The sequence below is a fragment of the Leptodactylus fuscus genome, chromosome 11 (genome assembly GCF_031893055.1).
Source record: "Leptodactylus fuscus isolate aLepFus1 chromosome 11, aLepFus1.hap2, whole genome shotgun sequence".
NCBI classification, from domain to species: domain Eukaryota; kingdom Metazoa; phylum Chordata; class Amphibia; order Anura; family Leptodactylidae; genus Leptodactylus; species Leptodactylus fuscus.
The window spans coordinates 64,267,061-64,293,478 of NC_134275.1; the positions used below are offsets into that span (position 1 = coordinate 64,267,061).

The following is a 26,418-nucleotide window of genomic DNA, read 5'->3' on the forward strand; positions in this document are numbered from 1 at the left end:
GCTTTGCGGCTTACCTCTTTGGAGGAACGGCAACGCTCTCGTTGCTCCACAGACCTCCTTTGCCTATTGACATAAACAGCCATATCTCCGCAACAGAGGCACCGATTCACAAGGGGAACACACTGTTTGATTCAGGTGACCCTAACCTATCTATCTTCCGGGCTGGGTTGATATGCTGGGTTTGGGTCAGAGACTCCCTTTAACCGAGTGGGAAAGGCATTGGAGGCGGGAGCGAGAGAGCTTTGTCAGGATGGCCGAGTGGTCTAAGGCGCCAGACTCAAGAGTAACTTCTTCACCAAAGTTGGGTGTTCTGGTCTCCGAATGGAGGCGTGGGTTCAAATCCCACTTCTGACAGTTAGCTTTTGACCTTGGAAACTCTTACGTGGCTGTCGCTTGCCTTGAAACGTGACCTATCGTGCTAACCGAGTTTAGCAGCAGGTAAAAGAGGGCTCTCGACCTCTAGCATCCAGCCCGGCCGCGACCACAAAGGGACTCGAACCCTCAATCTTCTGATCCGAAGTCAGACGCCTTATCCATTAGGCCACGCGGTCTAGGGCAGCTTCCTTCCCGTCGAAATGAGGAGGCCGCGCAATACGAAATCTTTTGCTTGAACCAAAGTCAATGGCAAAACACGTTTTCTTGTTTATGACAAATGAATAAATATATAACCATTCTCCATCTTCTTACGATAACCAATAGGTTTGACCTTTTCTAACATGTTGAAGAAGGAATACCCAGAATAGCTTAGAGGGAGTCTGCTCCCAGAACCCAGCATATCAATTCCAGCCAGGAAGCTAGATAGATTAGGGTGCCCTGAATCTTAGGGGGTGTTTTTGGTCTCTTGTGAATCGGTGCCTCCACTGCCGACATATCGCCGGTTTTGTCAATATGCAAAGGAGCTCTTTGGAGCAACGAGAGCTTTGCGGCTTACCTCTTTGGAGGAACGGCAACGCTCTCGTTGCTCCAAAGAGCTCCTTTGCCTATTGACATAAACAGCCATATCTCCGCAACAGAGGCACCGCTTCACAAGGGGAACACACTGTTTGATTCAGGTGACCCTAACCTATCTATCTTCCGGGCTGGGTTGATATGCTGGGTTTGGGTCAGAGACTCCCTTTAACCGAGTGGGAAAGGCATTGGAGGCGGGAGCGAGAGAGCTTTGTCAGGATGGCCGAGTGGTCTAAGGCGCCAGACTCAAGAGTAACTTCTTCACCAAAGTTGGGTGTTCTGGTCTCCGAATGGAGGCGTGGGTTCAAATCCCACTTCTGACAGTTAGCTTTTGACCTTGGAAACTCTTACGTGGCTGTCGCTTGCCTTGAAACGTGACCTATCGTGCTAACCGAGTTTAGCAGCAGGTAAAAGAGGGCTCTCGACCTCTAGCATCCAGCCCGGCCGCGACCACGAAGGGACTCGAACCCTCAATCTTCTGATCCGAAGTCAGCCGCCTTATCCATTAGGCCACGCGGTCTAGGGCAGCTTCCTTCCCGTCGAAATGAGGAGGCCGCGCAATACGAAATCTTTTGCTTGAACCAAAGTCAATGGCAAAACACGTTTTCTTGTTTATGACAAATGAATAAATATATAACCATTCTCCATCTTCTTACGATAACCAATAGGTTTGACCTTTTCTAACATGTTGAAGAAGGAATACCCAGAATAGCTTAGAGGGAGTCTGCTCCCAGAACCCAGCATATCAATTCCAGCCAGGAAGCTAGATAGATTAGGGTGCCCTGAATCTTAGGGGGTGTTTTTGGTCTCTTGTGAATCGGTGCCTCCACTGCCGACATATCGCCGGTTTTGTCAATATGCAAAGGAGCTCTTTGGAGCAACGAGAGCTTTGCGGCTTACCTCTTTGGAGGAACGGCAACGCTCTCGTTGCTCCAAAGAGCTCCTTTGCCTATTGACATAAACAGCCATATCTCCGCAACAGAGGCACCGATTCACAAGGGGAACACACTGTTTGATTCAGGTGACCCTAACCTATCTATCTTCCGGGCTGGGTTGATATGCTGGGTTTGGGTCAGAGACTCCCTTTAACCGAGTGGGAAAGGCATTGGAGGCGGGAGCGAGAGAGCTTTGTCAGGATGGCCGAGTGGTCTAAGGCGCCAGACTCAAGAGTAACTTCTTCACCAAAGTTGGGTGTTCTGGTCTCCGAATGGAGGCGTGGGTTCAAATCCCACTTCTGACAGTTAGCTTTTGACCTTGGAAACTCTTACGTGGCTGTCGCTTGCCTTGAAACGTGACCTATCGTGCTAACCGAGTTTAGCAGCAGGTAAAAGAGGGCTCTCGACCTCTAGCATCCAGCCCGGCCGCGACCACGAAGGGACTCGAACCCTCAATCTTCTGATCCGAAGTCAGACGCCTTATCCATTAGGCCACGCGGTCTAGGGCAGCTTCCTTCCCGTCGAAATGAGGAGGCCGCACAATACGAAATCTTTTGCTTGAACCAAAGTCAATGGCAAAACACGTTTTCTTGTTTATGACAAATGAATAAATATATAACCATTCTCCATCTTCTTACGATAACCAATAGGTTTGACCTTTTCTAACATGTTGAAGAAGGAATACCCAGAATAGCTTAGAGGGAGTCTGCTCCCAGAACCCAGCATATCAATTCCAGCCAGGAAGCTAGATAGATTAGGGTGCCCTGAATCTTAGGGGGTGTTTTTGGTCTCTTGTGAATCGGTGCCTCCACTGCCGACATATCGCCGGTTTTGTCAATATGCAAAGGAGCTCTTTGGAGCAACGAGAGCTTTGCGGCTTACCTCTTTGGAGGAACGGCAACGCTCTCGTTGCTCCAAAGAGCTCCTTTGCCTATTGACATAAACAGCCATATCTCCGCAACAGAGGCACCGCTTCACAAGGGGAACACACTGTTTGATTCAGGTGACCCTAACCTATCTATCTTCCGGGCTGGGTTGATATGCTGGGTTTGGGTCAGAGACTCCCTTTAACCGAGTGGGAAAGGCATTGGAGGCGGGAGCGAGAGAGCTTTGTCAGGATGGCCGAGTGGTCTAAGGCGCCAGACTCAAGAGTAACTTCTTCACCAAAGTTGGGTGTTCTGGTCTCCGAATGGAGGCGTGGGTTCAAATCCCACTTCTGACAGTTAGCTTTTGACCTTGGAAACTCTTACGTGGCTGTCGCTTTCCTTGAAACGTGACCTATCGTGCTAACCGAGTTTAGCAGCAGGTAAAAGAGGGCTCTCGACCTCTAGCATCCAGCCCGGCCGCGACCACGAAGGGACTCGAACCCTCAATCTTCTGATCCGAAGTCAGACGCCTTATCCATTAGGCCACGCGGTCTAGGGCAGCTTCCTTCCCGTCGAAATGAGGAGGCCGCGCAATACGAAATCTTTTGCTTGAACCAAAGTCAATGGCAAAACACGTTTTCTTGTTTAAGACAAATGAATAAATATATAACCATTCTCCATCTTCTTACGATAACCAATAGGTTTGACCTTTTCTAACATGTTGAAGAAGGAATACCCAGAATAGCTTAGAGGGAGTCTGCTCCCAGAGCCCAGCATATCAATTCCAGCCAGGAAGCTAGATAGATTAGGGTGCCCTGAATCTTAGGGGGTGTTTTTGGTCTCTTGTGAATCGGTGCCTCCACTGCCGACATATCGCCGGTTTTGTCAATATGCAAAGGAGCTCTTTGGAGCAACGAGAGCTTTGCGGCTTACCTCTTTGGAGGAACGGCAACGCTCTCGTTGCTCCAAAGAGCTCCTTTGACTATTGACATAAACAGCCATATCTCCGCAACAGAGGCACCGCTTCACAAGGGGAACACACTGTTTGATTCAGGTGACCCTAACCTATCTATCTTCCGGGCTGGGTTGATATGCTGGGTTTGGGTCAGAGACTCCCTTTAACCGAGTGGGAAAGGCATTGGAGGCGGGAGTCAGAGAGCTTTGTCAGGATGGCCGAGTGGTCTAAGGCGCCAGACTCAAGAGTAACTTCTTCACCAAAGTTGGGTGTTCTGGTCTCCGAATGGAGGCGTGGGTTCAAATCCCACTTCTGACAGTTAGCTTTTGACCTTGGAAACTCTTACGTGGCTGTCGCTTGCCTTGAAACGTGACCTATCGTGCTAACCGAGTTTAGCAGCAGGTAAAAGAGGGCTCTCGACCTCTAGCATCCAGCCCGGCCGCGACCACGAAGGGACTCGAACCCTCAATCTTCTGATCCGAAGTCAGACGCCTTATCCATTAGGCCACGCGGTCTAGGGCAGCTTCCTTCCCGTCGAAATGAGGAGGCCGCGCAATACGAAATCTTTTGCTTGAACCAAAGTCAATGGCAAAACACGTTTTCTTGTTTATGACAAATGAATAAATATATAACCATTCTCCATCTTCTTACGATAACCAATAGGTTTGACCTTTTCTAACATGTTGAAGAAGGAATACCCAGAATAGCTTAGAGGGAGTCTGCTCCCAGAACCCAGCATATCAATTCCAGCCAGGAAGCTAGATAGATTAGGGTGCCCTGAATCTTAGGGGGTGTTTTTGGTCTCTTGTGAATCGGTGCCTCCACTGCCGACATATCGCCGGTTTTGTCAATATGCAAAGGAGCTCTTTGGAGCAACGAGAGCTTTGCGGCTTACCTCTTTGGAGGAACGGCAACGCTCTCGTTGCTCCAAAGAGCTCCTTTGCCTATTGACATAAACAGCCATATCTCCGCAACAGAGGCACCGCTTCACAAGGGGAACACACTGTTTGATTCAGGTGACCCTAACCTATCTATCTTCCGGGCTGGGTTGATATGCTGGGTTTGGGTCAGAGACTCCCTTTAACCGAGTGGGAAAGGCATTGGAGGCGGGAGCGAGAGAGCTTTGTCAGGATGGCCGAGTGGTCTAAGGCGCCAGACTCAAGAGTAACTTCTTCACCAAAGTTGGGTGTTCTGGTCTCCGAATGGAGGCGTGGGTTCAAATCCCACTTCTGACAGTTAGCTTTTGACCTTGGAAACTCTTACGTGGCTGTCGCTTGCCTTGAAACGTGACCTATCGTGCTAACCGAGTTTAGCAGCAGGTAAAAGTGGGCTCTCGACCTCTAGCATCCAGCCCGGCCGCGACCACGAAGGGACTCGAACCCTCAATCTTCTGATCCGAAGTCAGACGCCTTATCCATTAGGCCACGCGGTCTAGGGCAGCTTCCTTCCCGTCGAAATGAGGAGGCCGCGCAATACGAAATCTTTTGCTTGAACCAAAGTCAATGGCAAAACACGTTTTCTTGTTTATGACAAATGAATAAATATATAACCATTCTCCATCTTCTTACGATAACCAATAGGTTTGACCTTTTCTAACATGTTGAAGAAGGAATACCCAGAATAGCTTAGAGGGAGTCTGCTCCCAGAACCCAGCATATCAATTCCAGCCAGGAAGCTAGATAGATTAGGGTGCCCTGAATCTTAGGGGGTGTTTTTGGTCTCTTGTGAATCGGTGCCTCCACTGCCGACATATCGCCGGTTTTGTCAATATGCAAAGGAGCTCTTTGGAGCAACGAGAGCTTTGCGGCTTACCTCTTTGGAGGAACGGCAACGCTCTCGTTGCTCCAAAGAGCTCCTTTGCCTATTGACATAAACAGCCATATCTCCGCAACAGAGGCACCGCTTCACAAGGGGAACACACTGTTTGATTCAGGTGACCCTAACCTATCTATCTTCCGGGCTGGGTTGATATGCTGGGTTTGGGTCAGAGACTCCCTTTAACCGAGTGGGAAAGGCATTGGAGGCGGGAGCGAGAGAGCTTTGTCAGGATGGCCGAGTGGTCTAAGGCGCCAGACTCAAGAGTAACTTCTTCACCAAAGTTGGGTGTTCTGGTCTCCGAATGGAGGCGTGGGTTCAAATCCCACTTCTGACAGTTAGCTTTTGACCTTGGAAACTCTTACGTGGCTGTCGCTTGCCTTGAAACGTGACCTATCGTGCTAACCGAGTTTAGCAGCAGGTAAAAGAGGGCTCTCGACCTCTAGCATCCAGCCCGGCCGCGACCACGAAGGGACTCGAACCCTCAATCTTCTGATCCGAAGTCAGACGCCTTATCCATTAGGCCACGCGGTCTAGGGCAGCTTCCTTCCCGTCGAAATGAGGAGGCCGCGCAATACGAAATCTTTTGCTTGAACCAAAGTCAATGGCAAAACACGTTTTCTTGTTTATGACAAATGAATAAATATATAACCATTCTCCATCTTCTTACGATAACCAATAGGTTTGACCTTTTCTAACATGTTGAAGAAGGAATACCCAGAATAGCTTAGAGGGAGTCTGCTCCCAGAACCCAGCATATCAATTCCAGCCAGGAAGCTAGATAGATTAGGGTGCCCTGAATCTTAGGGGGTGTTTTTGGTCTCTTGTGAATCGGTGCCTCCACTGCCGACATATCGCCGGTTTTGTCAATATGCAAAGGAGCTCTTTGGAGCAACGAGAGCTTTGCGGCTTACCTCTTTGGAGGAACGGCAACGCTCTCGTTGCTCCAAAGAGCTCCTTTGCCTATTGACATAAACAGCCATATCTCCGCAACAGAGGCACCGATTCACAAGGGGAACACACTGTTTGATTCAGGTGACCCTAACCTATCTATCTTCCGGGCTGGGTTGATATGCTGGGTTTGGGTCAGAGACTCCCTTTAACCAAGTGGGAAAGGCATTGGAGGCGGGAGCGAGAGAGCTTTGTCAGGATGGCCGAGTGGTCTAAGGCGCCAGACTCAAGAGTAACTTCTTCACCAAAGTTGGGTGTTCTGGTCTCCGAATGGAGGCGTGGGTTCAAATCCCACTTCTGACAGTTAGCTTTTGACCTTGGAAACTCTTACGTGGCTGTCGCTTGCCTTGAAACGTGACCTATCGTGCTAACCGAGTTTAGCAGCAGGTAAAAGAGGGCTCTCGACCTCTAGCATCCAGCCCGGCCGCGACCACGAAGGGACTCGAACCCTCAATCTTCTGATCCGAAGTCAGACGCCTTATCCATTAGGCCACGCGGTCTAGGGCAGCTTCCTTCCCGTCGAAATGAGGAGGCCGCGCAATACGAAATCTTTTGCTTGAACCAAAGTCAATGGCAAAACACGTTTTCTTGTTTATGACAAATGAATAAATATATAACCATTCTCCATCTTCTTACGATAACCAATAGGTTTGACCTTTTCTAACATGTTGAAGAAGGAATACCCAGAATAGCTTAGAGGGAGTCTGCTCCCAGAACCCAGCATATCAATTCCAGCCAGGAAGCTAGATAGATTAGGGTGCCCTGAATCTTAGGGGGTGTTTTTGGTCTCTTGTGAATTGGTGCCTCCACTGCCGACATATCGCCGGTTTTGTCAATATGCAAAGGAGCTCTTTGGAGCAACGAGAGCTTTGCGGCTTACCTCTTTGGAGGAACGGCAACGCTCTCGTTGCTCCAAAGAGCTCCTTTGCCTATTGACATAAACAGCCATATCTCGGCAACAGAGGCACCGCTTCACAAGGGGAACACACTGTTTGATTCAGGTGACCCTAACCTATCTATCTTCCGGGCTGGGTTGATATGCTGGGTTTGGGTCAGAGACTCCCTTTAACCGAGTGGGAAAGGCATTGGAGGCGGGAGCGAGAGAGCTTTGTCAGGATGGCCGAGTGGTCTAAGGCGCCAGACTCAAGAGTAACTTCTTCACCAAAGTTGGGTGTTCTGGTCTCCGAATGGAGGCGTGGGTTCAAATCCCACTTCTGACAGTTAGCTTTTGACCTTGGAAACTCTTACGTGGCTGTCGCTTGCCTTGAAACGTGACCTATCGTGCTAACCGAGTTTAGCAGCAGGTAAAAGAGGGCTCTCGACCTCTAGCATCCAGCCCGGCCGCGACCACGAAGGGACTCGAACCCTCAATCTTCTGATCCGAAGTCAGACGCCTTATCCATTAGGCCACGCGGTCTAGGGCAGCTTCCTTCCCGTCGAAATGAGGAGGCCGCGCAATACGAAATCTTTTGCTTGAACCAAAGTCAATGGCAAAACACGTTTTCTTGTTTATGACAAATGAATAAATATATAACCATTCTCCATCTTCTTACGATAACCAATAGGTTTGACCTTTTCTAACATGTTGAAGAAGGAATACCCAGAATAGCTTAGAGGGAGTCTGCTCCCAGAACCCAGCATATCAATTCCAGCCAGGAAGCTAGATAGATTAGGGTGCCCTGAATCTTAGGGGGTGTTTTTGGTCTCTTGTGAATCGGTGCCTCCACTGCCGACATATCGCCGGTTTTGTCAATATGCAAAGGAGCTCTTTGGAGCAACGAGAGCTTTGCGGCTTACCTCTTTGGAGGAACGGCAACGCTCTCGTTGCTCCAAAGAGCTCCTTTGACTATTGACATAAACAGCCATATCTCCGCAACAGAGGCACCGCTTCACAAGGGGAACACACTGTTTGATTCAGGTGACCCTAACCTATCTATCTTCCGGGCTGGGTTGATATGCTGGGTTTGGGTCAGAGACTCCCTTTAACCGAGTAGGAAAGGCATTGGAGGCGGGAGCGAGAGAGCTTTGTCAGGATGGCCGAGTGGTCTAAGGCGCCAGACTCAAGAGTAACTTCTTCACCAAAGTTGGGTGTTCTGGTCTCCGAATGGAGGCGTGGGTTCAAATCCCACTTCTGACAGTTAGCTTTTGACCTTGGAAACTCTTACGTGGCTGTCGCTTGCCTTGAAACGTGACCTATCGTGCTAACCGAGTTTAGCAGCAGGTAAAAGAGGGCTCTCGACCTCTAGCATCCAGCCCGGCCGCGACCACGAAGGGACTCGAACCCTCAATCTTCTGATCCGAAGTCAGCCGCCTTATCCATTAGGCCACGCGGTCTAGGGCAGCTTCCTTCCCGTCGAAATGAGGAGGCCGCGCAATACGAAATCTTTTGCTTGAACCAAAGTCAATGGCAAAACACGTTTTCTTGTTTATGACAAATGAATAAATATATAACCATTCTCCATCTTCTTACGATAACCAATAGGTTTGACCTTTTCTAACATGTTGAAGAAGGAATACCCAGAATAGCTTAGAGGGAGTCTGCTCCCAGAACCCAGCATATCAATTCCAGCCAGGAAGCTAGATAGATTAGGGTGCCCTGAATCTTAGGGGGTGTTTTTGGTCTCTTGTGAATCGGTGCCTCCACTGCCGACATATCGCCGGTTTTGTCAATATGCAAAGGAGCTCTTTGGAGCAACGAGAGCTTTGCGGCTTACCTCTTTGGAGGAACGGCAACGCTCTCGTTGCTCCAAAGAGCTCCTTTGCCTATTGACATAAACAGCCATATCTCCGCAACAGAGGCACCGCTTCACAAGGGGAACACACTGTTTGATTCAGGTGACCCTAACCTATCTATCTTCCGGGCTGGGTTGATATGCTGGGTTTGGGTCAGAGACTCCCTTTAACCGAGTGGGAAAGGCATTGGAGGCGGGAGCGAGAGAGCTTTGTCAGGATGGCCGAGTGGTCTAAGGCGCCAGACTCAAGAGTAACTTCTTCACCAAAGTTGGGTGTTCTGGTCTCCGAATGGAGGCGTGGGTTCAAATCCCACTTCTGACAGTTAGCTTTTGACCTTGGAAACTCTTACGTGGCTGTCGCTTGCCTTGAAACGTGACCTATCGTGCTAACCGAGTTTAGCAGCAGGTAAAAGAGGGCTCTCGACCTCTAGCATCCAGCCCGGCCGCGACCACGAAGGGACTCGAACCCTCAATCTTCTGATCCGAAGTCAGACGCCTTATCCATTAGGCCACGCGGTCTAGGGAAGCTTCCTTCCCGTCGAAATGAGGAGGCCGCGCAATACGAAATCTTTTGCTTGAACCAAAGTCAATGGCAAAACACGTTTTCTTGTTTATGACAAATGAATAAATATATAACCATTCTCCATCTTCTTACGATAACCAATAGGTTTGACCTTTTCTAACATGTTGAAGAAGGAATACCCAGAATAGCTTAGAGGGAGTCTGCTCCCAGAACCCAGCATATCAATTCCAGCCAGGAAGCTAGATAGATTAGGGTGCCCTGAATCTTAGGGGGTGTTTTTGGTCTCTTGTGAATCGGTGCCTCCACTGCCGACATATCGCCGGTTTTGTCAATATGCAAAGGAGCTCTTTGGAGCAACGAGAGCTTTGCGGCTTACCTCTTTGGAGGAACGGCAACGCTCTCGTTGCTCCACAGACCTCCTTTGCCTATTGACATAAACAGCCATATCTCCGCAACAGAGGCACCGATTCACAAGGGGAACACACTGTTTGATTCAGGTGACCCTAACCTATCTATCTTCCGGGCTGGGTTGATATGCTGGGTTTGGGTCAGAGACTCCCTTTAACCGAGTGGGAAAGGCATTGGAGGCGGGAGCGAGAGAGCTTTGTCAGGATGGCCGAGTGGTCTAAGGCGCCAGACTCAAGAGTAACTTCTTCACCAAAGTTGGGTGTTCTGGTCTCCGAATGGAGGCGTGGGTTCAAATCCCACTTCTGACAGTTAGCTTTTGACCTTGGAAACTCTTACGTGGCTGTCGCTTGCCTTGAAACGTGACCTATCGTGCTAACCGAGTTTAGCAGCAGGTAAAAGAGGGCTCTCGACCTCTAGCATCCAGCCCGGCCGCGACCACAAAGGGACTCGAACCCTCAATCTTCTGATCCGAAGTCAGACGCCTTATCCATTAGGCCACGCGGTCTAGGGCAGCTTCCTTCCCGTCGAAATGAGGAGGCCGCGCAATACGAAATCTTTTGCTTGAACCAAAGTCAATGGCAAAACACGTTTTCTTGTTTATGACAAATGAATAAATATATAACCATTCTCCATCTTCTTACGATAACCAATAGGTTTGACCTTTTCTAACATGTTGAAGAAGGAATACCCAGAATAGCTTAGAGGGAGTCTGCTCCCAGAACCCAGCATATCAATTCCAGCCAGGAAGCTAGATAGATTAGGGTGCCCTGAATCTTAGGGGGTGTTTTTGGTCTCTTGTGAATCGGTGCCTCCACTGCCGACATATCGCCGGTTTTGTCAATATGCAAAGGAGCTCTTTGGAGCAACGAGAGCTTTGCGGCTTACCTCTTTGGAGGAACGGCAACGCTCTCGTTGCTCCAAAGAGCTCCTTTGCCTATTGACATAAACAGCCATATCTCCGCAACAGAGGCACCGCTTCACAAGGGGAACACACTGTTTGATTCAGGTGACCCTAACCTATCTATCTTCCGGGCTGGGTTGATATGCTGGGTTTGGGTCAGAGACTCCCTTTAACCGAGTGGGAAAGGCATTGGAGGCGGGAGCGAGAGAGCTTTGTCAGGATGGCCGAGTGGTCTAAGGCGCCAGACTCAAGAGTAACTTCTTCACCAAAGTTGGGTGTTCTGGTCTCCGAATGGAGGCGTGGGTTCAAATCCCACTTCTGACAGTTAGCTTTTGACCTTGGAAACTCTTACGTGGCTGTCGCTTGCCTTGAAACGTGACCTATCGTGCTAACCGAGTTTAGCAGCAGGTAAAAGAGGGCTCTCGACCTCTAGCATCCAGCCCGGCCGCGACCACGAAGGGACTCGAACCCTCAATCTTCTGATCCGAAGTCAGACGCCTTATCCATTAGGCCACGCGGTCTAGGGCAGCTTCCTTCCCGTCGAAATGAGGAGGCCGCGCAATACGAAATCTTTTGCTTGAACCAAAGTCAATGGCAAAACACGTTTTCTTGTTTATGACAAATGAATAAATATATAACCATTCTCCATCTTCTTACGATAACCAATAGGTTTGACCTTTTCTAACATGTTGAAGAAGGAATACCCAGAATAGCTTAGAGGGAGTCTGCTCCCAGAACCCAGCATATCAATTCCAGCCAGGAAGCTAGATAGATTAGGGTGCCCTGAATCTTAGGGGGTGTTTTTGGTCTCTTGTGAATCGGTGCCTCCACTGCCGACATATCGCCGGTTTTGTCAATATGCAAAGGAGCTCTTTGGAGCAACGAGAGCTTTGCGGCTTACCTCTTTGGAGGAACGGCAACGCTCTCGTTGCTCCAAAGAGCTCCTTTGCCTATTGACATAAACAGCCATATCTCCGCAACAGAGGCACCGATTCACAAGGGGAACACACTGTTTGATTCAGGTGACCCTAACCTATCTATCTTCCGGGCTGGGTTGATATGCTGGGTTTGGGTCAGAGACTCCCTTTAACCGAGTGGGAAAGGCATTGGAGGCGGGAGCGAGAGAGCTTTGTCAGGATGGCCGAGTGGTCTAAGGCGCCAGACTCAAGAGTAACTTCTTCACCAAAGTTGGGTGTTCTGGTCTCCGAATGGAGGCGTGGGTTCAAATCCCACTTCTGACAGTTAGCTTTTGACCTTGGAAACTCTTACGTGGCTGTCGCTTGCCTTGAAACGTGACCTATCGTGCTAACCGAGTTTAGCAGCAGGTAAAAGAGGGCTCTCGACCTCTAGCATCCAGCCCGGCCGCGACCACGAAGGGACTCGAACCCTCAATCTTCTGATCCGAAGTCAGACGCCTTATCCATTAGGCCACGCGGTCTAGGGAAGCTTCCTTCCCGTCGAAATGAGGAGGCCGCGCAATACGAAATCTTTTGCTTGAACCAAAGTCAATGGCAAAACACGTTTTCTTGTTTATGACAAATGAATAAATATATAACCATTCTCCATCTTCTTACGATAACCAATAGGTTTGACCTTTTCTAACATGTTGAAGAAGGAATACCCAGAATAGCTTAGAGGGAGTCTGCTCCCAGAACCCAGCATATCAATTCCAGCCAGGAAGCTAGATAGATTAGGGTGCCCTGAATCTTAGGGGGTGTTTTTGGTCTCTTGTGAATCGGTGCCTCCACTGCCGACATATCGCCGGTTTTGTCAATATGCAAAGGAGCTCTTTGGAGCAACGAGAGCTTTGCGGCTTACCTCTTTGGAGGAACGGCAACGCTCTCGTTGCTCCAAAGAGCTCCTTTGCCTATTGACATAAACAGCCATATCTCCGCAACAGAGGCACCGCTTCACAAGGGGAACACACTGTTTGATTCAGGTGACCCTAACCTATCTATCTTCCGGGCTGGGTTGATATGCTGGGTTTGGGTCAGAGACTCCCTTTAACCGAGTGGGAAAGGCATTGGAGGCGGGAGCGAGAGAGCTTTGTCAGGATGGCCGAGTGGTCTAAGGCGCCAGACTCAAGAGTAACTTCTTCACCAAAGTTGGGTGTTCTGGTCTCCGAATGGAGGCGTGGGTTCAAATCCCACTTCTGACAGTTAGCTTTTGACCTTGGAAACTCTTACGTGGCTGTCGCTTGCCTTGAAACGTGACCTATCGTGCTAACCGAGTTTAGCAGCAGGTAAAAGAGGGCTCTCGACCTCTAGCATCCAGCCCGGCCGCGACCACGAAGGGACTCGAACCCTCAATCTTCTGATCCGAAGTCAGACGCCTTATCCATTAGGCCACGCGGTCTAGGGCAGCTTCCTTCCCGTCGAAATGAGGAGGCCGCGCAATACGAAATCTTTTGCTTGAACCAAAGTCAATGGCAAAACACGTTTTCTTGTTTATGACAAATGAATAAATATATAACCATTCTCCATCTTCTTACGATAACCAATAGGTTTGACCTTTTCTAACATGTTGAAGAAGGAATACCCAGAATAGCTTAGAGGGAGTCTGCTCCCAGAACCCAGCATATCAATTCCAGCCAGGAAGCTAGATAGATTAGGGTGCCCTGAATCTTAGGGGGTGTTTTTGGTCTCTTGTGAATCGGTGCCTCCACTGCCGACATATCGCCGGTTTTGTCAATATGCAAAGGAGCTCTTTGGAGCAACGAGAGCTTTGCGGCTTACCTCTTTGGAGGAACGGCAACGCTCTCGTTGCTCCAAAGAGCTCCTTTGCCTATTGACATAAACAGCCATATCTCCGCAACAGAGGCACCGATTCACAAGGGGAACACACTGTTTGATTCAGGTGACCCTAACCTATCTATCTTCCGGGCTGGGTTGATATGCTGGGTTTGGGTCAGAGACTCCCTTTAACCGAGTGGGAAAGGCATTGGAGGCGGGAGCGAGAGAGCTTTGTCAGGATGGCCGAGTGGTCTAAGGCGCCAGACTCAAGAGTAACTTCTTCACCAAAGTTGGGTGTTCTGGTCTCCGAATGGAGGCGTGGGTTCAAATCCCACTTCTGACAGTTAGCTTTTGACCTTGGAAACTCTTACGTGGCTGTCGCTTGCCTTGAAACGTGACCTATCGTGCTAACCGAGTTTAGCAGCAGGTAAAAGAGGGCTCTCGACCTCTAGCATCCAGCCCGGCCGCGACCACGAAGGGACTCGAACCCTCAATCTTCTGATCCGAAGTCAGACGCCTTATCCATTAGGCCACGCGGTCTAGGGCAGCTTCCTTCCCGTCGAAATGAGGAGGCCGCGCAATACGAAATCTTTTGCTTGAACCAAAGTCAATGGCAAAACACGTTTTCTTGTTTATGACAAATGAATAAATATATAACCATTCTCCATCTTCTTACGATAACCAATAGGTTTGACCTTTTCTAACATGTTGAAGAAGGAATACCCAGAATAGCTTAGAGGGAGTCTGCTCCCAGAACCCAGCATATCAATTCCAGCCAGGAAGCTAGATAGATTAGGGTGCCCTGAATCTTAGGGGGTGTTTTTGGTCTCTTGTGAATTGGTGCCTCCACTGCCGACATATCGCCGGTTTTGTCAATATGCAAAGGAGCTCTTTGGAGCAACGAGAGCTTTGCGGCTTACCTCTTTGGAGGAACGGCAACGCTCTCGTTGCTCCAAAGAGCTCCTTTGCCTATTGACATAAACAGCCATATCTCCGCAACAGAGGCACCGCTTCACAAGGGGAACACACTGTTTGATTCAGGTGACCCTAACCTATCTATCTTCCGGGCTGGGTTGATATGCTGGGTTTGGGTCAGAGACTCCCTTTAACCGAGTGGGAAAGGCATTGGAGGCGGGAGCGAGAGAGCTTTGTCAGGATGGCCGAGTGGTCTAAGGCGCCAGACTCAAGAGTAACTTCTTCACCAAAGTTGGGTGTTCTGGTCTCCGAATGGAGGCGTGGGTTCAAATCCCACTTCTGACAGTTAGCTTTTGACCTTGGAAACTCTTACGTGGCTGTCGCTTGCCTTGAAACGTGACCTATCGTGCTAACCGAGTTTAGCAGCAGGTAAAAGAGGGCTCTCGACCTCTAGCATCCAGCCCGGCCGCGACCACGAAGGGACTCGAACCCTCAATCTTCTGATCCGAAGTCAGACGCCTTATCCATTAGGCCACGCGGTCTAGGGCAGCTTCCTTCCCGTCGAAATGAGGAGGCCGCGCAATACGAAATCTTTTGCTTGAACCAAAGTCAATGGCAAAACACGTTTTCTTGTTTATGACAAATGAATAAATATATAACCATTCTCCATCTTCTTACGATAACCAATAGGTTTGACCTTTTCTAACATGTTGAAGAAGGAATACCCAGAATAGCTTAGAGGGAGTCTGCTCCCAGAACCCAGCATATCAATTCCAGCCAGGAAGCTAGATAGATTAGGGTGCCCTGAATCTTAGGGGGTGTTTTTGGTCTCTTGTGAATCGGTGCCTCCACTGCCGACATATCGCCGGTTTTGTCAATATGCAAAGGAGCTCTTTGGAGCAACGAGAGCTTTGCGGCTTACCTCTTTGGAGGAACGGCAACGCTCTCGTTGCTCCAAAGAGCTCCTTTGACTATTGACATAAACAGCCATATCTCCGCAACAGAGGCACCGCTTCACAAGGGGAACACACTGTTTGATTCAGGTGACCCTAACCTATCTATCTTCCGGGCTGGGTTGATATGCTGGGTTTGGGTCAGAGACTCCCTTTAACCGAGTAGGAAAGGCATTGGAGGCGGGAGCGAGAGAGCTTTGTCAGGATGGCCGAGTGGTCTAAGGCGCCAGACTCAAGAGTAACTTCTTCACCAAAGTTGGGTGTTCTGGTCTCCGAATGGAGGCGTGGGTTCAAATCCCACTTCTGACAGTTAGCTTTTGACCTTGGAAACTCTTACGTGGCTGTCGCTTTCCTTGAAACGTGACCTATCGTGCTAACCGAGTTTAGCAGCAGGTAAAAGAGGGCTCTCGACCTCTAGCATCCAGCCCGGCCGCGACCACGAAGGGACTCGAACCCTCAATCTTCTGATCCGAAGTCAGACGCCTTATCCATTAGGCCACGCGGTCTAGGGCAGCTTCCTTCCCGTCGAAATGAGGAGGCCGCGCAATACGAAATCTTTTGCTTGAACCAAAGTCAATGGCAAAACACGTTTTCTTGTTTATGACAAATGAATAAATATATAACCATTCTCCATCTTCTTACGATAACCAATAGGTTTGACCTTTTCTAACATGTTGAAGAAGGAATACCCAGAATAGCTTACAGGGAGTCTGCTCCCAGAACCCAGCATATCAATTCCAGTCGGGAAGCTAGATAGATTAGGGTGCCCTGAATCTTAGGGGGTGTTTTTGGTCTCTTGTGAATCGGTGCCTCCACTGCCGACATATCGCCGGTTTTGTCAATATGCAAAGGAGCTCTTTGGAGCAACGAGAGCTTTGCGGCTTACCTCTTTGGAGGAACGGCAACGCTCTCGTTGCTCCAAAGAGCTCCTTTGCCTATTGACATAAACAGCCATATCTCCGCAACAGAGGCACCGCTTCACAAGGGGAACACACTGTTTGATTCAGGTGACCCTAACCTATCTATCTTCCGGGCTGGGTTGATATGCTGGGTTTGGGTCAGAGACTCCCTTTAACCGAGTGGGAAAGGCATTGGAGGCGGGAGCGAGAGAGCTTTGTCAGGATGGCCGAGTGGTCTAAGGCGCCAGACTCAAGAGTAACTTCTTCACCAAAGTTGGGTGTTCTGGTCTCCGAATGGAGGCGTGGGTTCAAATCCCACTTCTGACAGTTAGCTTTTGACCTTGGAAACTCTTACGTGGCTGTCGCTTGCCTTGAAACGTGACCTATCGTGCTAACCGAGTTTAGCAGCAGGTAAAAGAGGGCTCTCGACCTCTAGCATCCAGCCCGGCCGCGACCACGAAGGGACTCGAACCCTCAATCTTCTGATCCGAAGTCAGACGCCTTATCCATTAGGCCACGCGGTCTAGGGCAGCTTCCTTCCCGTCGAAATGAGGAGGCCGCGCAATACGAAATCTTTTGCTTGAACCAAAGTCAATGGCAAAACACGTTTTCTTGTTTATGACAAATGAATAAATATATAACCATTCTCCATCTTCTTACGATAACCAATAGGTTTGACCTTTTCTAACATGTTGAAGAAGGAATACCCAGAATAGCTTAGAGGGAGTCTGCTCCCAGAACCCAGCATATCAATTCCAGCCAGGAAGCTAGATAGATTAGGGTGCCCTGAATCTTAGGGGGTGTTTTTGGTCTCTTGTGAATCGGTGCCTCCACTGCCGACATATCGCCGGTTTTGTCAATATGCAAAGGAGCTCTTTGGAGCAACGAGAGCTTTGCGGCTTACCTCTTTGGAGGAACGGCAACGCTCTCGTTGCTCCAAAGAGCTCCTTTGACTATTGACATAAACAGCCATATCTCCGCAACAGAGGCACCGCTTCACAAGGGGAACACACTGTTTGATTCAGGTGACCCTAACCTATCTATCTTCCGGGCTGGGTTGATATGCTGGGTTTGGGTCAGAGACTCCCTTTAACCGAGTAGGAAAGGCATTGGAGGCGGGAGCGAGAGAGCTTTGTCAGGATGGCCGAGTGGTCTAAGGCGCCAGACTCAAGAGTAACTTCTTCACCAAAGTTGGGTGTTCTGGTCTCCGAATGGAGGCGTGGGTTCAAATCCCACTTCTGACAGTTAGCTTTTGACCTTGGAAACTCTTACGTGGCTGTCGCTTTCCTTGAAACGTGACCTATCGTGCTAACCGAGTTTAGCAGCAGGTAAAAGAGGGCTCTCGACCTCTAGCATCCAGCCCGGCCGCGACCACGAAGGGACTCGAACCCTCAATCTTCTGATCCGAAGTCAGACGCCTTATCCATTAGGCCACGCGGTCTAGGGCAGCTTCCTTCCCGTCGAAATGAGGAGGCCGCGCAATACGAAATCTTTTGCTTGAACCAAAGTCAATGGCAAAACACGTTTTCTTGTTTATGACAAATGAATAAATATATAACCATTCTCCATCTTCTTACGATAACCAATAGGTTTGACCTTTTCTAACATGTTGAAGAAGGAATACCCAGAATAGCTTAGAGGGAGTCTGCTCCCAGAACCCAGCATATCAATTCCAGCCAGGAAGCTAGATAGATTAGGGTGCCCTGAATCTTAGGGGGTGTTTTTGGTCTCTTGTGAATCGGTGCCTCCACTGCCGACATATCGCCGGTTTTGTCAATATGCAAAGGAGCTCTTTGGAGCAACGAGAGCTTTGCGGCTTACCTCTTTGGAGGAACGGCAACGCTCTCGTTGCTCCAAAGAGCTCCTTTGCCTATTGACATAAACAGCCATATCTCCGCAACAGAGGCACCGATTCACAAGGGGAACACACTGTTTGATTCAGGTGACCCTAACCTATCTATCTTCCGGGCTGGGTTGATATGCTGGGTTTGGGTCAGAGACTCCCTTTAACCGAGTGGGAAAGGCATTGGAGGCGGGAGCGAGAGAGCTTTGTCAGGATGGCCGAGTGGTCTAAGGCGCCAGACTCAAGAGTAACTTCTTCACCAAAGTTGGGTGTTCTGGTCTCCGAATGGAGGCGTGGGTTCAAATCCCACTTCTGACAGTTAGCTTTTGACCTTGGAAACTCTTACGTGGCTGTCGCTTGCCTTGAAACGTGACCTATCGTGCTAACCGAGTTTAGCAGCAGGTAAAAGAGGGCTCTCGACCTCTAGCATCCAGCCCGGCCGCGACCACGAAGGGACTCGAACCCTCAATCTTCTGATCCGAAGTCAGACGCCTTATCCATTAGGCCACGCGGTCTAGGGCAGCTTCCTTCCTGTCGAAATGAGGAGGCCGCGCAATACGAAATCTTTTGCTTGAACCAAAGTCAATGGCAAAACACGTTTTCTTGTTTATGACAAATGAATAAATATATAACCATTCTCCATCTTCTTACGATAACCAATAGGTTTGACCTTTTCTAACATGTTGAAGAAGGAATACCCAGAATAGCTTAGAGGGAGTCTGCTCCCAGAACCCAGCATATCAATTCCAGCCAGGAAGCTAGATAGATTAGGGTGCCCTGAATCTTAGGGGGTGTTTTTGGTCTCTTGTGAATCGGTGCCTCCACTGCCGACATATCGCCGGTTTTGTCAATATGCAAAGGAGCTCTTTGGAGCAACGAGAGCTTTGCGGCTTACCTCTTTGGAGGAACGGCAACGCTCTCGTTGCTCCAAAGAGCTCCTTTGCCTATTGACATAAACAGCCATATCTCCGCAACAGAGGCACCGCTTCACAAGGGGAACACACTGTTTGATTCAGGTGACCCTAACCTATCTATCTTCCGGGCTGGGTTGATATGCTGGGTTTGGGTCAGAGACTCCCTTTAACCGAGTGGGAAAGGCATTGGAGGCGGGAGCGAGAGAGCTTTGTCAGGATGGCCGAGTGGTCTAAGGCGCCAGACTCAAGAGTAACTTCTTCACCAAAGTTGGGTGTTCTGGTCTCCGAATGGAGGCGTGGGTTCAAATCCCACTTCTGACAGTTAGCTTTTGACCTTGGAAACTCTTACGTGGCTGTCGCTTGCCTTGAAACGTGACCTATCGTGCTAACCGAGTTTAGCAGCAGGTAAAAGAGGGCTCTCGACCTCTAGCATCCAGCCCCGCCGCGACCACGAAGGGACTCGAACCCTCAATCTTCTGATCCGAAGTCAGACGCCTTATCCATTAGGCCACGCGGTCTAGGGCAGCTTCCTTCCCGTCGAAATGAGGAGGCCGCGCAATACGAAATCTTTTGCTTGAACCAAAGTCAATGGCAAAACACGTTTTCTTGTTTATGACAAATGAATAAATATATAACCATTCTCCATCTTCTTACGATAACCAATAGGTTTGACCTTTTCTAACATGTTGAAGAAGGAATACCCAGAATAGCTTAGAGGGAGTCTGCTCCCAGAACCCAGCATATCAATTCCAGCCGGGAAGCTAGATAGATTAGGGTGCCCTGAATCTTAGGGGGTGTTTTTGGTCTCTTGTGAATCGGTGCCTCCACTGCCAACATATCGCCGGTTTTGTCAATATGCAAAGGAGCTCTTTGGAGCAACGAGAGCTTTGCGGCTTACCTCTTTGGAGGAACGGCAACGCTCTCGTTGCTCCAAAGAGCTCCTTTGCCTATTGACATAAACAGCCATATCTCCGCAACAGAGGCACCGATTCACAAGGGGAAAACACTGTTTGATTCAGGTGACCCTAACCTATCTATCTTCCGGGCTGGATTGATATGCTGGGTTTGGGTCAGAGACTCCCTTTAACCGAGTGGGAAAGGCATTGGAGGCGGGAGTGAGAGAGCTTTGTCAGGATGGCCGAGTGGTCTAAGGCGCCAGACTCAAGAGTAACTTCTTCACCAAAGTTGGGTGTTCTGGTCTCCGAATGGAGGCGTGGGTTCAAATCCCACTTCTGACAGTTAGCTTTTGACCTTGGAAACTCTTACGTGGCTGTCGCTTGCCTTGAAACGTGACCTATCGTGCTAACCGAGTTTAGCAGCAGGTAAAAGAGGGCTCTCGACCTCTAGCATCCAGCCCCGCCGCGACCACGAAGGGACTCGAACCCTCAATCTTCTGATCCGAAGTCAGACGCCTTATCCATTAGGCCACGCGGTCTAGGGCAGCTTCCTTCCCGTCGAAATGAGGAGGCCGCGCAATACGAAATCTTTTGCTTGAACCAAAGTCAATGGCAAAACACGTTTTCTTGTTTATGACAAATGAATAAATATATAACCATTCTCCATCTTCTTACGATAACCAATAGGTTTGACCTTTTCTAACATGTTGAAGAAGGAATACCCAGAATAGCTTAGAGGGAGTCTGCTCCCAGAACCCAGCATATCAATTCCAGCCAGGAAGCTAGATAGATTAGGGTGCCCTGAATCTTAGGGGGTGTTTTTGGTCTCTTGTGAATCGGTGCCTCCACTGCCGACATATCGCCGGTATTGTCAATATGCAAAGGAGCTCTTTGGAGCAACGAGAGCTTTGCGGCTTACCTCTTTGGAGGAACGGCAACGCTCTCGTTGCTCCAAAGAGCTCCTTTGCCTATTGACATAAACAGCCATATCTCCGCAACAGAGGCACCGCTTCACAAGGGGAACACACTGTTTGATTCAGGTGACCCTAACCTATCTATCTTCCGGGCTGGGTTGATATGCTGGGTTTGGGTCAGAGACTCCCTTTAACCGAGTGGGAAAGGCATTGGAGGCGGGTGCGAGAGAGCTTTGTCAGGATGGCCGAGTGGTCTAAGGCGCCAGACTCAAGAGTAACTTCTTCACCAAAGTTGGGTGTTCTGGTCTCCGAATGGAGGCGTGGGTTCAAATCCCACTTCTGACAGTTAGCTTTTGACCTTGGAAACTCTTACGTGGCTGTCGCTTGCCTTGAAACGTGACCTATCGTGCTAACCGAGTTTAGCAGCAGGTAAAAGAGGGCTCTCGACCTCTAGCATCCAGCCCGGCCGCGACCACGAAGGGACTCGAACCCTCAATCTTCTGATCCGAAGTCAGACGCCTTATCCATTAGGCCACGCGGTCTAGGGCAGCTTCCTTCCCGTCGAAATGAGGAGGCCGCGCAATACGAAATCTTTTGCTTGAACCAAAGTCAATGGCAAAACACGTTTTCTTGTTTATGACAAATGAATAAATATATAACCATTCTCCATCTTCTTACGATAACCAATAGGTTTGACCTTTTCTAACATGTTGAAGAAGGAATACCCAGAATAGCTTAGAGGGAGTCTGCTCCCAGAACCCAGCATATCAATTCCAGCCAGGAAGCTAGATAGATTAGGGTGCCCTGAATCTTAGGGGGTGTTTTTGGTCTCTTGTGAATCGGTGCCTCCACTGCCGACATATCGCCGGTTTTGTCAATATGCAAAGGAGCTCTTTGGAGCAACGAGAGCTTTGCGGCTTACCTCTTTGGAGGAACGGCAACGCTCTCGTTGCTCCAAAGAGCTCCTTTGCCTATTGACATAAACAGCCATATCTCCGCAACAGAGGCACCGATTCACAAGGGGAACACACTGTTTGATTCAGGTGACCCTAACCTATCTATCTTCCGGGCTGGGTTGATATGCTGGGTTTGGGTCAGAGACTCCCTTTAACCGAGTGGGAAAGGCATTGGAGGCGGGAGCGAGAGAGCTTTGTCAGGATGGCCGAGTGGTCTAAGGCGCCAGACTCAAGAGTAACTTCTTCACCAAAGTTGGGTGTTCTGGTCTCCGAATGGAGGCGTGTGCTCAAATCCCACTTCTGACAGTTAGCTTTTGACCTTGGAAACTCTTACGTGGCTGTCGCTTGCCTTGAAACGTGACCTATCGTGCTAACCGAGTTTAGCAGCAGGTAAAAGAGGGCTCTCGACCTCTAGCATCCAGCCCGGCCGCGACCACGAAGGGACTCGAACCCTCAATCTTCTGATCCGAAGTCAGACGCCTTATCCATTAGGCCACGCGGTCTAGGGCAGCTTCCTTCCCGTCGAAATGAGGAGGCCGCGCAATACGAAATCTTTTGCTTGAACCAAAGTCAATGGCAAAACACGTTTTCTTGTTTATGACAAATGAATAAATATATAACCACTCTCCATCTTCTTACGATAACCAATAGGTTTGACCTTTTCTAACATGTTGAAGAAGGAATACCCAGAATAGCTTAGAGGGAGTCTGCTCCCAGAACCCAGCATATCAATTCCAGCCAGGAAGCTAGATAGATTAGGGTGCCCTGAATCTTAGGGGGTGTTTTTGGTCTCTTGTGAATCGGTGCCTCCACTGCCGACATATCGCCGGTTTTGTCAATATGCAAAGGAGCTCTTTGGAGCAACGAGAGCTTTGCGGCTTACCTCTTTGGAGGAACGGCAACGCTCTCGTTGCTCCAAAGAGCTCCTTTGCCTATTGACATAAACAGCCATATCTCCGCAACAGAGGCACCGCTTCACAAGGGGAACACACTGTTTGATTCAGGTGACCCTAACCTATCTATCTTCCGGGCTGGGTTGATATGCTGGGTTTGGGTCAGAGACTCCCTTTAACCGAGTGGGAAAGGCATTGGAGGCGGGAGCGAGAGAGCTTTGTCAGGATGGCCGAGTGGTCTAAGGCGCCAGACTCAAGAGTAACTTCTTCACCAAAGTTGGGTGTTCTGGTCTCCGAATGGAGGCGTGGGTTCAAATCCCACTTCTGACAGTTAGCTTTTGACCTTGGAAACTCTTACGTGGCTGTCGCTTGCCTTGAAACGTGACCTATCGTGCTAACCGAGTTTAGCAGCAGGTAAAAGAGGGCTCTCGACCTCTAGCATCCAGCCCGGCCGCGACCACGAAGGGACTCGAACCCTCAATCTTCTGATCAGAAGTCAGACGCCTTATCCATTAGGCCACGCGGTCTAGGGAAGCTTCCTTCCCGTCGAAATGAGGAGGCCGCGCAATACGAAATCTTTTGCTTGAACCAAAGTCAATGGCAAAACACGTTTTCTTGTTTATGACAAATGAATAAATATATAACCATTCTCCATCTTCTTACGATAACCAATAGGTTTGACCTTTTCTAACATGTTGAAGAAGGAATACCCAGAATAGCTTAGAGGGAGTCTGCTCCCAGAACCCAGCATATCAATTCCAGCCAGGAAGCTAGATAGATTAGGGTGCCCTGAATCTTAGGGGGTGTTTTTGGTCTCTTGTGAATCGGTGCCTCCACTGCCGACATATCGCCGGTTTTGTCAATATGCAAAGGAGCTCTTTGGAGCAACGAGAGCTTTGCGGCTTACCTCTTTGGAGGAACGGCAACGCTCTCGTTGCTCCAAAGAGCTCCTTTGCCTATTGACATAAACAGCCATATCTCCGCAACAGAGGCACCGCTTCACAAGGGGAACACACTGTTTGATTCAGGTGACCCTAACCTATCTATCTTCCGGGCTGGGTTGATATGCTGGGTTTGGGTCAGAGACTCCCTTTAACCGAGTGGGAAAGGCATTGGAGGCGGGAGCGAGAGAGCTTTGTCAGGATGGCCGAGTGGTCTAAGGCGCCAGACTCAAGAGTAACTTCTTCACCGAAGTTGGGTGTTCTGGTCTCCGAATGGAGGCGTGGGTTCAAATCCCACTTCTGACAGTTAGCTTTTGACCTTGGAAACTCTTACGTGGCTGTCGCTTGCCTTGAAACGTGACCTATCGTGCTAACCGAGTTTAGCAGCAGGTAAAAGAGGGCTCTCGACCTCTAGCATCCAGCCCGGCCGCGACCACGAAGGGACTCGAACCCTCAATCTTCTGATCCGAAGTCAGACGCCTTATCCATTAGGCCGCGCGGTCTAGGGAAGCTTCCTTCCCGTCGAAATGAGGAGGCCGCGCAATACGAAATCTTTTGCTTGAACCAAAGTCAATGGCAAAACACGTTTTCTTGTTTATGACAAATGAATAAATATATAACCATTCTCCATCTTCTTACGATAACCAATAGGTTTGACCTTTTCTAACATGTTGAAGAAGGAATACCCAGAATAGCTTAGAGGGAGTCTGCTCCCAGAACCCAGCATATCAATTCCAGCCAGGAAGCTAGATAGATTAGGGTGCCCTGAATCTTAGGGGGTGTTTTTGGTCTCTTGTGAATCGGTGCCTCCACTGCCGACATATCGCCGGTTTTGTCAATATGCAAAGGAGCTCTTTGGAGCAACGAGAGCTTTGCGGCTTACCTCTTTGGAGGAACGGCAACGCTCTCGTTGCTCCAAAGAGCTCCTTTGCCTATTGACATAAACAGCCATATCTCCGCAACAGAGGCACCGCTTCACAAGGGGAACACACTGTTTGATTCAGGTGACCCTAACCTATCTATCTTCCGGGCTGGGTTGATATGCTGGGTTTGGGTCAGAGACTCCCTTTAACCGAGTGGGAAAGGCATTGGAGGCAGGAGCGAGAGAGCTTTGTCAGGATGGCCGAGTGGTCTAAGGCGCCAGACTCAAGAGTAACTTCTTCACCAAAGTTGGGTGTTCTGGTCTCCGAATGGAGGCGTGGGTTCAAATCCCACTTCTGACAGTTAGCTTTTGACCTTGGAAACTCTTACGTGGCTGTCGCTTGCCTTGAAACGTGACCTATCGTGCTAACCGAGTTTAGCAGCAGGTAAAAGAGGGCTCTCGACCTCTAGCATCCAGCCCGGCCGCGACCACGAAGGAACTCGAACCCTCAATCTTCTGATCCGAAGTCAGACGCCTTATCCATTAGGCCACGCGGTCTAGGGCAGCTTCCTTCCCGTCGAAATGAGGAGGCCGCGCAATACGAAATCTTTTGCTTGAACCAAAGTCAATGGCAAAACACGTTTTCTTGTTTATGACAAATGAATAAATATATAACCATTCTCCATCTTCTTACGATAACCAATAGGTTTGACCTTTTCTAACATGTTGAAGAAGGAATACCCAGAATAGCTTAGAGGGAGTCTGCTCCCAGAACCCAGCATATCAATTCCAGCCGGGAAGCTAGATAGATTAGGGTGCCCTGAATCTTAGGGGGTGTTTTTGGTCTCTTGTGAATCGGTGCCTCCACTGCCGACATATCGCCGGTTTTGTCGATATGCAAAGGAGCTCTTTGGAGCAACGAGAGCTTTGCGGCTTACCTCTTTGGAGGAACGGCAACGCTCTCGTTGCTCCAAAGAGCTCCTTTGCCTATTGACATAAACAGCCATATCTCCGCAACAGAGGCACCGCTTCACAAGGGGAACACACTGTTTGATTCAGGTGACCCTAACCTATCTATCTTCCGGGCTGGGTTGATATGCTGGGTTTGGGTCAGAGACTCCCTTTAACCGAGTGGGAAAGGCATTGGAGGCGGGAGCGAGAGAGCTTTGTCAGGATGGCCGAGTGGTCTAAGGCGCCAGACTCAAGAGTAACTTCTTCACCAAAGTTGGGTGTTCTGGTCTCCGAATGGAGGCGTGGGTTCAAATCCCACTTCTGACAGTTAGCTTTTGACCTTGGAAACTCTTACGTGGCTGTCGCTTGCCTTGAAACGTGACCTATCGTGCTAACCGAGTTTAGCAGCAGGTAAAAGAGGGCTCTCGACCTCTAGCATCCAGCCCGGCCGCGACCACGAAGGGACTCGAACCCTCAATCTTCTGATCCGAAGTCAAACGCCTTATCCATTAGGCCACGCGGTCTAGGGCAGCTTCCTTCCCGTTGAAATGAGGAGGCCGCGCAATACGAAATCTTTTGCTTGAACCAAAGTCAATGGCAAAACACGTTTTCTTGTTTATGACAAATGAATAAATATATAACCATTCTCCATCTTCTTACGATAACCAATAGGTTTGACCTTTTCTAACATGTTGAAGAAGGAATACCCAGAATA

At 49.4% G+C, this 26,418-nt stretch overlaps 58 non-coding genes across 58 annotated transcripts; 29 read left to right on the plus strand and 29 right to left on the minus strand.

The window, feature by feature from the left end:
• Window positions 1–244: 244 nt before the first annotated feature.
• Window positions 245–354, plus strand: TRNAL-CAA (transfer RNA leucine (anticodon CAA)). The gene is made up of 2 exons: window positions 245–282; window positions 309–354. It is a non-coding gene; the product is annotated as a tRNA-Leu (tRNA).
• A 124-nt stretch (window positions 355–478) lies between these two features.
• Window positions 479–551, minus strand: TRNAR-UCG (transfer RNA arginine (anticodon UCG)). Its single transcript has one exon. It is a non-coding gene; the product is annotated as a tRNA-Arg (tRNA).
• Window positions 552–1,161: 610 nt separating this feature from the next.
• TRNAL-CAA (transfer RNA leucine (anticodon CAA)) lies at window positions 1,162–1,271 on the plus strand. The gene is made up of 2 exons: window positions 1,162–1,199; window positions 1,226–1,271. It is a non-coding gene; the product is annotated as a tRNA-Leu (tRNA).
• Window positions 1,272–1,395: 124 nt separating this feature from the next.
• On the minus strand, window positions 1,396–1,468 carry TRNAR-UCG (transfer RNA arginine (anticodon UCG)). Its single transcript has one exon. It is a non-coding gene; the product is annotated as a tRNA-Arg (tRNA).
• A 610-nt stretch (window positions 1,469–2,078) lies between these two features.
• TRNAL-CAA (transfer RNA leucine (anticodon CAA)) lies at window positions 2,079–2,188 on the plus strand. The gene is made up of 2 exons: window positions 2,079–2,116; window positions 2,143–2,188. It is a non-coding gene; the product is annotated as a tRNA-Leu (tRNA).
• Window positions 2,189–2,312: 124 nt separating this feature from the next.
• Window positions 2,313–2,385, minus strand: TRNAR-UCG (transfer RNA arginine (anticodon UCG)). Its single transcript has one exon. It is a non-coding gene; the product is annotated as a tRNA-Arg (tRNA).
• A 610-nt stretch (window positions 2,386–2,995) lies between these two features.
• Window positions 2,996–3,105, plus strand: TRNAL-CAA (transfer RNA leucine (anticodon CAA)). Its single transcript has 2 exons — window positions 2,996–3,033; window positions 3,060–3,105. It is a non-coding gene; the product is annotated as a tRNA-Leu (tRNA).
• Window positions 3,106–3,229: 124 nt separating this feature from the next.
• TRNAR-UCG (transfer RNA arginine (anticodon UCG)) lies at window positions 3,230–3,302 on the minus strand. The gene has a single exon. It is a non-coding gene; the product is annotated as a tRNA-Arg (tRNA).
• Window positions 3,303–3,912: 610 nt separating this feature from the next.
• Window positions 3,913–4,022, plus strand: TRNAL-CAA (transfer RNA leucine (anticodon CAA)). The gene is made up of 2 exons: window positions 3,913–3,950; window positions 3,977–4,022. It is a non-coding gene; the product is annotated as a tRNA-Leu (tRNA).
• Window positions 4,023–4,146: 124 nt separating this feature from the next.
• Window positions 4,147–4,219, minus strand: TRNAR-UCG (transfer RNA arginine (anticodon UCG)). The gene has a single exon. It is a non-coding gene; the product is annotated as a tRNA-Arg (tRNA).
• A 610-nt stretch (window positions 4,220–4,829) lies between these two features.
• Window positions 4,830–4,939, plus strand: TRNAL-CAA (transfer RNA leucine (anticodon CAA)). Its single transcript has 2 exons — window positions 4,830–4,867; window positions 4,894–4,939. It is a non-coding gene; the product is annotated as a tRNA-Leu (tRNA).
• Window positions 4,940–5,063: 124 nt separating this feature from the next.
• TRNAR-UCG (transfer RNA arginine (anticodon UCG)) lies at window positions 5,064–5,136 on the minus strand. Its single transcript has one exon. It is a non-coding gene; the product is annotated as a tRNA-Arg (tRNA).
• Window positions 5,137–5,746: 610 nt separating this feature from the next.
• On the plus strand, window positions 5,747–5,856 carry TRNAL-CAA (transfer RNA leucine (anticodon CAA)). Its single transcript has 2 exons — window positions 5,747–5,784; window positions 5,811–5,856. It is a non-coding gene; the product is annotated as a tRNA-Leu (tRNA).
• A 124-nt stretch (window positions 5,857–5,980) lies between these two features.
• Window positions 5,981–6,053, minus strand: TRNAR-UCG (transfer RNA arginine (anticodon UCG)). The gene has a single exon. It is a non-coding gene; the product is annotated as a tRNA-Arg (tRNA).
• A 610-nt stretch (window positions 6,054–6,663) lies between these two features.
• Window positions 6,664–6,773, plus strand: TRNAL-CAA (transfer RNA leucine (anticodon CAA)). Its single transcript has 2 exons — window positions 6,664–6,701; window positions 6,728–6,773. It is a non-coding gene; the product is annotated as a tRNA-Leu (tRNA).
• Window positions 6,774–6,897: 124 nt separating this feature from the next.
• TRNAR-UCG (transfer RNA arginine (anticodon UCG)) lies at window positions 6,898–6,970 on the minus strand. The gene has a single exon. It is a non-coding gene; the product is annotated as a tRNA-Arg (tRNA).
• A 610-nt stretch (window positions 6,971–7,580) lies between these two features.
• On the plus strand, window positions 7,581–7,690 carry TRNAL-CAA (transfer RNA leucine (anticodon CAA)). Its single transcript has 2 exons — window positions 7,581–7,618; window positions 7,645–7,690. It is a non-coding gene; the product is annotated as a tRNA-Leu (tRNA).
• Window positions 7,691–7,814: 124 nt separating this feature from the next.
• Window positions 7,815–7,887, minus strand: TRNAR-UCG (transfer RNA arginine (anticodon UCG)). The gene has a single exon. It is a non-coding gene; the product is annotated as a tRNA-Arg (tRNA).
• Window positions 7,888–8,497: 610 nt separating this feature from the next.
• On the plus strand, window positions 8,498–8,607 carry TRNAL-CAA (transfer RNA leucine (anticodon CAA)). The gene is made up of 2 exons: window positions 8,498–8,535; window positions 8,562–8,607. It is a non-coding gene; the product is annotated as a tRNA-Leu (tRNA).
• A 124-nt stretch (window positions 8,608–8,731) lies between these two features.
• Window positions 8,732–8,804, minus strand: TRNAR-UCG (transfer RNA arginine (anticodon UCG)). The gene has a single exon. It is a non-coding gene; the product is annotated as a tRNA-Arg (tRNA).
• Window positions 8,805–9,414: 610 nt separating this feature from the next.
• Window positions 9,415–9,524, plus strand: TRNAL-CAA (transfer RNA leucine (anticodon CAA)). The gene is made up of 2 exons: window positions 9,415–9,452; window positions 9,479–9,524. It is a non-coding gene; the product is annotated as a tRNA-Leu (tRNA).
• A 124-nt stretch (window positions 9,525–9,648) lies between these two features.
• TRNAR-UCG (transfer RNA arginine (anticodon UCG)) lies at window positions 9,649–9,721 on the minus strand. The gene has a single exon. It is a non-coding gene; the product is annotated as a tRNA-Arg (tRNA).
• Window positions 9,722–10,331: 610 nt separating this feature from the next.
• Window positions 10,332–10,441, plus strand: TRNAL-CAA (transfer RNA leucine (anticodon CAA)). Its single transcript has 2 exons — window positions 10,332–10,369; window positions 10,396–10,441. It is a non-coding gene; the product is annotated as a tRNA-Leu (tRNA).
• Window positions 10,442–10,565: 124 nt separating this feature from the next.
• On the minus strand, window positions 10,566–10,638 carry TRNAR-UCG (transfer RNA arginine (anticodon UCG)). Its single transcript has one exon. It is a non-coding gene; the product is annotated as a tRNA-Arg (tRNA).
• Window positions 10,639–11,248: 610 nt separating this feature from the next.
• TRNAL-CAA (transfer RNA leucine (anticodon CAA)) lies at window positions 11,249–11,358 on the plus strand. Its single transcript has 2 exons — window positions 11,249–11,286; window positions 11,313–11,358. It is a non-coding gene; the product is annotated as a tRNA-Leu (tRNA).
• Window positions 11,359–11,482: 124 nt separating this feature from the next.
• Window positions 11,483–11,555, minus strand: TRNAR-UCG (transfer RNA arginine (anticodon UCG)). The gene has a single exon. It is a non-coding gene; the product is annotated as a tRNA-Arg (tRNA).
• A 610-nt stretch (window positions 11,556–12,165) lies between these two features.
• TRNAL-CAA (transfer RNA leucine (anticodon CAA)) lies at window positions 12,166–12,275 on the plus strand. Its single transcript has 2 exons — window positions 12,166–12,203; window positions 12,230–12,275. It is a non-coding gene; the product is annotated as a tRNA-Leu (tRNA).
• A 124-nt stretch (window positions 12,276–12,399) lies between these two features.
• Window positions 12,400–12,472, minus strand: TRNAR-UCG (transfer RNA arginine (anticodon UCG)). Its single transcript has one exon. It is a non-coding gene; the product is annotated as a tRNA-Arg (tRNA).
• Window positions 12,473–13,082: 610 nt separating this feature from the next.
• Window positions 13,083–13,192, plus strand: TRNAL-CAA (transfer RNA leucine (anticodon CAA)). The gene is made up of 2 exons: window positions 13,083–13,120; window positions 13,147–13,192. It is a non-coding gene; the product is annotated as a tRNA-Leu (tRNA).
• A 124-nt stretch (window positions 13,193–13,316) lies between these two features.
• Window positions 13,317–13,389, minus strand: TRNAR-UCG (transfer RNA arginine (anticodon UCG)). Its single transcript has one exon. It is a non-coding gene; the product is annotated as a tRNA-Arg (tRNA).
• Window positions 13,390–13,999: 610 nt separating this feature from the next.
• Window positions 14,000–14,109, plus strand: TRNAL-CAA (transfer RNA leucine (anticodon CAA)). The gene is made up of 2 exons: window positions 14,000–14,037; window positions 14,064–14,109. It is a non-coding gene; the product is annotated as a tRNA-Leu (tRNA).
• A 124-nt stretch (window positions 14,110–14,233) lies between these two features.
• Window positions 14,234–14,306, minus strand: TRNAR-UCG (transfer RNA arginine (anticodon UCG)). The gene has a single exon. It is a non-coding gene; the product is annotated as a tRNA-Arg (tRNA).
• A 610-nt stretch (window positions 14,307–14,916) lies between these two features.
• On the plus strand, window positions 14,917–15,026 carry TRNAL-CAA (transfer RNA leucine (anticodon CAA)). The gene is made up of 2 exons: window positions 14,917–14,954; window positions 14,981–15,026. It is a non-coding gene; the product is annotated as a tRNA-Leu (tRNA).
• Window positions 15,027–15,150: 124 nt separating this feature from the next.
• On the minus strand, window positions 15,151–15,223 carry TRNAR-UCG (transfer RNA arginine (anticodon UCG)). The gene has a single exon. It is a non-coding gene; the product is annotated as a tRNA-Arg (tRNA).
• Window positions 15,224–15,833: 610 nt separating this feature from the next.
• TRNAL-CAA (transfer RNA leucine (anticodon CAA)) lies at window positions 15,834–15,943 on the plus strand. The gene is made up of 2 exons: window positions 15,834–15,871; window positions 15,898–15,943. It is a non-coding gene; the product is annotated as a tRNA-Leu (tRNA).
• Window positions 15,944–16,067: 124 nt separating this feature from the next.
• Window positions 16,068–16,140, minus strand: TRNAR-UCG (transfer RNA arginine (anticodon UCG)). Its single transcript has one exon. It is a non-coding gene; the product is annotated as a tRNA-Arg (tRNA).
• Window positions 16,141–16,750: 610 nt separating this feature from the next.
• TRNAL-CAA (transfer RNA leucine (anticodon CAA)) lies at window positions 16,751–16,860 on the plus strand. The gene is made up of 2 exons: window positions 16,751–16,788; window positions 16,815–16,860. It is a non-coding gene; the product is annotated as a tRNA-Leu (tRNA).
• A 124-nt stretch (window positions 16,861–16,984) lies between these two features.
• TRNAR-UCG (transfer RNA arginine (anticodon UCG)) lies at window positions 16,985–17,057 on the minus strand. The gene has a single exon. It is a non-coding gene; the product is annotated as a tRNA-Arg (tRNA).
• Window positions 17,058–17,667: 610 nt separating this feature from the next.
• TRNAL-CAA (transfer RNA leucine (anticodon CAA)) lies at window positions 17,668–17,777 on the plus strand. Its single transcript has 2 exons — window positions 17,668–17,705; window positions 17,732–17,777. It is a non-coding gene; the product is annotated as a tRNA-Leu (tRNA).
• Window positions 17,778–17,901: 124 nt separating this feature from the next.
• Window positions 17,902–17,974, minus strand: TRNAR-UCG (transfer RNA arginine (anticodon UCG)). Its single transcript has one exon. It is a non-coding gene; the product is annotated as a tRNA-Arg (tRNA).
• A 610-nt stretch (window positions 17,975–18,584) lies between these two features.
• TRNAL-CAA (transfer RNA leucine (anticodon CAA)) lies at window positions 18,585–18,694 on the plus strand. Its single transcript has 2 exons — window positions 18,585–18,622; window positions 18,649–18,694. It is a non-coding gene; the product is annotated as a tRNA-Leu (tRNA).
• Window positions 18,695–18,818: 124 nt separating this feature from the next.
• Window positions 18,819–18,891, minus strand: TRNAR-UCG (transfer RNA arginine (anticodon UCG)). Its single transcript has one exon. It is a non-coding gene; the product is annotated as a tRNA-Arg (tRNA).
• Window positions 18,892–19,501: 610 nt separating this feature from the next.
• On the plus strand, window positions 19,502–19,611 carry TRNAL-CAA (transfer RNA leucine (anticodon CAA)). The gene is made up of 2 exons: window positions 19,502–19,539; window positions 19,566–19,611. It is a non-coding gene; the product is annotated as a tRNA-Leu (tRNA).
• A 124-nt stretch (window positions 19,612–19,735) lies between these two features.
• Window positions 19,736–19,808, minus strand: TRNAR-UCG (transfer RNA arginine (anticodon UCG)). The gene has a single exon. It is a non-coding gene; the product is annotated as a tRNA-Arg (tRNA).
• A 610-nt stretch (window positions 19,809–20,418) lies between these two features.
• TRNAL-CAA (transfer RNA leucine (anticodon CAA)) lies at window positions 20,419–20,528 on the plus strand. The gene is made up of 2 exons: window positions 20,419–20,456; window positions 20,483–20,528. It is a non-coding gene; the product is annotated as a tRNA-Leu (tRNA).
• Window positions 20,529–20,652: 124 nt separating this feature from the next.
• On the minus strand, window positions 20,653–20,725 carry TRNAR-UCG (transfer RNA arginine (anticodon UCG)). Its single transcript has one exon. It is a non-coding gene; the product is annotated as a tRNA-Arg (tRNA).
• Window positions 20,726–21,335: 610 nt separating this feature from the next.
• TRNAL-CAA (transfer RNA leucine (anticodon CAA)) lies at window positions 21,336–21,445 on the plus strand. Its single transcript has 2 exons — window positions 21,336–21,373; window positions 21,400–21,445. It is a non-coding gene; the product is annotated as a tRNA-Leu (tRNA).
• A 124-nt stretch (window positions 21,446–21,569) lies between these two features.
• Window positions 21,570–21,642, minus strand: TRNAR-UCG (transfer RNA arginine (anticodon UCG)). The gene has a single exon. It is a non-coding gene; the product is annotated as a tRNA-Arg (tRNA).
• A 610-nt stretch (window positions 21,643–22,252) lies between these two features.
• Window positions 22,253–22,362, plus strand: TRNAL-CAA (transfer RNA leucine (anticodon CAA)). The gene is made up of 2 exons: window positions 22,253–22,290; window positions 22,317–22,362. It is a non-coding gene; the product is annotated as a tRNA-Leu (tRNA).
• Window positions 22,363–22,486: 124 nt separating this feature from the next.
• On the minus strand, window positions 22,487–22,559 carry TRNAR-UCG (transfer RNA arginine (anticodon UCG)). Its single transcript has one exon. It is a non-coding gene; the product is annotated as a tRNA-Arg (tRNA).
• Window positions 22,560–23,169: 610 nt separating this feature from the next.
• Window positions 23,170–23,279, plus strand: TRNAL-CAA (transfer RNA leucine (anticodon CAA)). The gene is made up of 2 exons: window positions 23,170–23,207; window positions 23,234–23,279. It is a non-coding gene; the product is annotated as a tRNA-Leu (tRNA).
• A 124-nt stretch (window positions 23,280–23,403) lies between these two features.
• Window positions 23,404–23,476, minus strand: TRNAR-UCU (transfer RNA arginine (anticodon UCU)). Its single transcript has one exon. It is a non-coding gene; the product is annotated as a tRNA-Arg (tRNA).
• A 610-nt stretch (window positions 23,477–24,086) lies between these two features.
• On the plus strand, window positions 24,087–24,196 carry TRNAL-CAA (transfer RNA leucine (anticodon CAA)). The gene is made up of 2 exons: window positions 24,087–24,124; window positions 24,151–24,196. It is a non-coding gene; the product is annotated as a tRNA-Leu (tRNA).
• A 124-nt stretch (window positions 24,197–24,320) lies between these two features.
• Window positions 24,321–24,393, minus strand: TRNAR-UCG (transfer RNA arginine (anticodon UCG)). The gene has a single exon. It is a non-coding gene; the product is annotated as a tRNA-Arg (tRNA).
• A 610-nt stretch (window positions 24,394–25,003) lies between these two features.
• Window positions 25,004–25,113, plus strand: TRNAL-CAA (transfer RNA leucine (anticodon CAA)). Its single transcript has 2 exons — window positions 25,004–25,041; window positions 25,068–25,113. It is a non-coding gene; the product is annotated as a tRNA-Leu (tRNA).
• A 124-nt stretch (window positions 25,114–25,237) lies between these two features.
• On the minus strand, window positions 25,238–25,310 carry TRNAR-UCG (transfer RNA arginine (anticodon UCG)). The gene has a single exon. It is a non-coding gene; the product is annotated as a tRNA-Arg (tRNA).
• A 610-nt stretch (window positions 25,311–25,920) lies between these two features.
• On the plus strand, window positions 25,921–26,030 carry TRNAL-CAA (transfer RNA leucine (anticodon CAA)). Its single transcript has 2 exons — window positions 25,921–25,958; window positions 25,985–26,030. It is a non-coding gene; the product is annotated as a tRNA-Leu (tRNA).
• A 124-nt stretch (window positions 26,031–26,154) lies between these two features.
• On the minus strand, window positions 26,155–26,227 carry TRNAR-UCG (transfer RNA arginine (anticodon UCG)). The gene has a single exon. It is a non-coding gene; the product is annotated as a tRNA-Arg (tRNA).
• Window positions 26,228–26,418: the final 191 nt, after the last annotated feature.